The following is a 4,210-nucleotide window of genomic DNA, read 5'->3' as shown; positions in this document are numbered from 1 at the left end:
GCTAAATATTTATTTGTGTTGCCCAGAAATTGTACTTCAAGGAAAGACAGCCAGTCGCTCCAGAATCCTCAATTTTCTGGTTGACCAGTACACCATTTACATTAAAAAAGAGAGAGAGAGCATAACAAGGTACCGTGATCTTTGTCTCCTTACTTGCAGTTTAGACTTTCAAGACAAGGGTATGTGGGGGACAGTAAAACAACATGCAGCAGGATTCCAACTTCTTTCTTTTTCAAAAATCAAAAAAATAGCAAGTTAAAAGGTTATTTTTCTAAAATTCAAATCTTCTGAAAGAGCGTGAGGTTAAAAAGAACACTCTCTCTTTGCCCCTGGGCAAGTGAAATATGTGTTTGTTGGCACAGGGTTACCTTCCAGACTCTTTACCCGGGGACATTTGACAATCTGAGCATAGTCAGAGGCCGAGCATTCATTCCTGTCCCCAGGAAGAGGGAGGTTGAACTTCCAGCTGTATTTTGGGGAACTTCACAGGTCTCGGGGGACAAAACTGTACACTTAAGGGGCCTCGGTCATCCAGTTGGTTTATCTAGTAAGATATCCGCCAAATAGTAAAGTTGTGCATGGTATGATAATAAAGAACTAAGACAAAATTCTCTTAAAAGCAGGGGAAAAGTTCCAGAGGATCTCTGTTGAGAAGCCTTGACAATACACCACAGAAATCTGAATGAACCAGTACCTAAATTTTACCAGCCGGTAATAGTATTCTTGCCTGGAGAATCCCATGGATGGAAGAGCCTGGTGGGCTACAGTCCACGGGGTCTCAAAGAGTCGGACACGACTGAGAGACTTCACTCACTCACTCACTCAATACAGCCTCAAGCCAGCCCAGTTGGATCTCACTGCCTAGTACAGGAAAGGAAAAACCATCTTGCTTGAAAAATAACGTTATCTAGAACTTCTTAAACACGATGTCTGTGTTCAATGAAACCTCTATTCTCTAGGCAAGAATACTGGTGTGGGTTGCCATGCCCTCCCCCAGGGGGGATCTTCCCAACCCAGGGATTGAACCCGTGTCTCTTCCATCTCCTACATTGGCAGCTGGTTTCTTTACCACTATCGCCACCTGGGAAGCCCATGTGGCAGATGTCCCAGGTAATAAAAACTAATAATAGATTAAAATAATAGATAATAAAAAACAGATCAATAAATTGATATCATTATTAAAATTAACAGACAAGGAACTTTTAAAAACATGATTAATTTATTCAATAAAATAAAGAAAATTATGGAAAAAAGACAAAAACTTTTCTATTAGAATTGTAACCTATAAAAAGAATCAAATGCTAAAGTCATAAAATATCTGATCTGAAATGAAAAATCTATAACAGCAGATTGGACTCAACAAAATTAGCAAACTAAAGATCCCACATGCCACAACTAAAGATCCTGCAGGCCACAACAAAGATTCCAGATGCCACAACTAAGACCCAAGGCAACCAAATAAATAAATACATTTTTTTTAAAGAAAGACTCATCAATATACTAAAACACAATAGAAAAAGAAAAAAGAACACTTTTTACTTGTAAATAATATTCTAAAATGAGATGGACACCAAGCATTTTACAAAAGATCTAGAAAATGTTTAAGTTGGCTCCCTGGCTCCTAGCAGAGTATCTGCAATAAACATGGGCAAGATATAAACTCTAAAACTCCAGGGAAGCTAAAGAGAAAAAAATTAGAAAACCCAAAAAGAGGTAAATTAAGAGATGCCAGACTCTTCATAGTATCAGTTGTTTAGTCACTCAGTTATCCTGACTCTGTGCAAACCAATGGACTGTAGCCCACCAGGCTCCTCTGTCCATGGGATTCTTCAGGCAAGAATACTAGAATGGGTTGCCATTTCCTTCTCCAGGGAATCTTCCCAACCCAGGAATAAAACCCATGTCTCCTGTGTTGGCAGGCGGATTCTTTACCACTGAGCCATCTTAGCATTAGAGGCGGAACTGTGAATATGGATGCTCCTTTTCCAAGGTGAGACAAACGTGATCTGTCTACAAATGATTCAGTTTTTCATAAATGCTTCAATTCTGACTTGTGTGCCAAAGAAAGTGATGCTCTGCCAGGGCACAAACAGATGATTTTTTTTAATCTCTCACCTCCAAATTTTCCTTTCTACACTCTACAGCCTGGTGCTAGGGCTAAGGCTGTATAAACTACATTCCAGCTTTACCAGCTGGCTTTTGAATCTAGGACAATAAATGGAGATTGTGAGGCTGGAGGAGGAAGAGGAGGATATTCTTTCTTTTTTGAAGCTATTCTGCTGTTGATGCCAGCAACATGTCCCGGCTCCAGAACTGGCAATTTATTCCAGCTTCTTCCAGCTTCCCCAGGAGAAGCTTTATTGTACACCCCTCCTTAGAGGTCTCAGTGTCAGTTCCTTGGAGTCACTTCCCTAAGCTTCTAAGTTCCAATAAGCCCAACCTCTTCACACACACGAACTACAAACACAAATAAAAATACATGTAACACTATCACTATTTGCAAGCACCTTTGCTTTATTCGGAGAAGGAAATGGCAACCCACTCCAGTACTCCTGCCTGGAAAATTCCACGGACTGAGGAGCCTGGTGGGCTACAGTCCATGGGATCACAAAGAGTCGGACACGACTGAGTGACTTCACTTTCACTTTTCTTTTGCTTTATTCACAAAAGTATTTCTGTGACGATAATTTTTTCAAAGTGCCTATCTGGTCACGGTAAGGCAGAAGGATACTTTGGTCATCATTTTGATAATTTCCATGTGTTTTTAAAACAAACAAGACCTACCTATATATTTCTTTTTTACTGTGTAGTCAAGAGTAAAAAAGGTCTCTAATATAAAGGCAAAGAAAATGTGAAAATATCTCTTTAGGAAAAAATGCAAGACACAAATATTAGTTGTTGGTCATCAACTTTGGAACACAGAAACGTAGAAAACTTTTCTTCATGCACTCAAATTTTTCAAATGCTCCAATTATGAAACAAGGCCCAATTTAAATTATTTTAATTGAGATGTGACATCAATATTTGAACAGCTTTATAATCCAATGAATTTCCTATCTATTAATAGACTCACTTACTATTTTCATTTCTTTTATCCTGATTTGTTTTCTAGGAAACAAATACAATTTGAGTTTTCAGACGGAAGCCATATAAAAAGAACTACATTTGCAACTGTGCACCTATATGCCCAGACTGGTGGTCTACAGGCTGTGTTCATCTGCTTAGTTCAATATTTTAAAAATATTTTTTAAAAAATTAAAAAAAATTTTTTTTTTTGCTGTGCCTCTTCCAGTAGCCATGAATGGATGTGAGAGTTGGACCATAAAGAAGGCTGAGCACTGAAGAATTAATGCTTTTGAACTGCAGTGTTGGAGAAGATTCTTGAGAGTCCCTTGGACTGCAAGGAGACCAAATCAGTCAATCCTAAAGGAAATCAACCCTGAATATTCATTGGAATGACTGATGCTGAAGTTGAAGCTCCAATACTTTGGCCACCTGAGGCGAAGAGCTGATGCATTAGAAAAGACCCTGATGCTGAGAAAGACTGAAGGCAGGAGGAGAAGGGGACAACAGAGGATGAGATGATTGGATGGTGTCAATGCCTCAATGGACATGAGTTTAAGCAAACTCTGGGAGACGGTGAAGGACAGGGAAGCAAGGCATGCTGCAGTCCGTTAGGTCTCAGAGTCGGACATGACTGAGCAACTGAACAAGACGGCTTGAGGGTTCTTAGTTCCCCAACCAGGGATCGAACCTGGGCCCACTCCAGTGGAAGCACAGAGTCTTAACCACTGGACAACCAGGGAATTCCCTAGTTCAGTACTTTTAATGTTGCTACTTATTCAGCAGTTTGAGCCTTTGTTTCCCTCATTTCCTTGACTGGTAAAAAGCACAAGTGATTGTCAGAAGCTTTCACCAAATCACTATTAATATCTAATGTTAGGCTCTGCTAGTAAAATATCTTCATTAATTGTGACTATAAATTATTATCAATAGTAACTATCATAATTTGTTATCATCTTCCAAACATAGCATTAAACATAATAAACACTGGGAGTAGGGAAACAGTGTCTCCAGGGGAAGAAAGTGTTGACTGCTTTGGTCAACAGCCTTTATCCTTTCTCCTATACCAATTTTTACCCACTTATCCCATCAAATTTGCTCTGAGAAAAAAATCTGATAGAATAAAACACATCAAGACATTGCTCCT

The 4,210-nt window shown here is 39.2% G+C and overlaps 1 non-coding gene across 1 annotated transcript; it reads right to left on the bottom strand.

Moving 5' to 3' along the window:
- Positions 1–3,733: 3,733 nt before the first annotated feature.
- On the bottom strand, positions 3,734–3,806 carry TRNAG-UCC. Its single transcript has one exon. It is a non-coding gene; the product is annotated as a tRNA-Gly (tRNA).
- Between the last annotated feature and the right edge of the window lie 404 nt (positions 3,807–4,210).

The sequence above is a fragment of the Cervus canadensis genome, chromosome 28, assembly GCF_019320065.1.
Source record: "Cervus canadensis isolate Bull #8, Minnesota chromosome 28, ASM1932006v1, whole genome shotgun sequence".
Lineage (NCBI taxonomy): Eukaryota > Metazoa > Chordata > Mammalia > Artiodactyla > Cervidae > Cervus > Cervus canadensis.
Note: the sequence above shows the minus strand (reverse complement) of the source record. Positions and strands in the feature narration are given on the sequence as shown.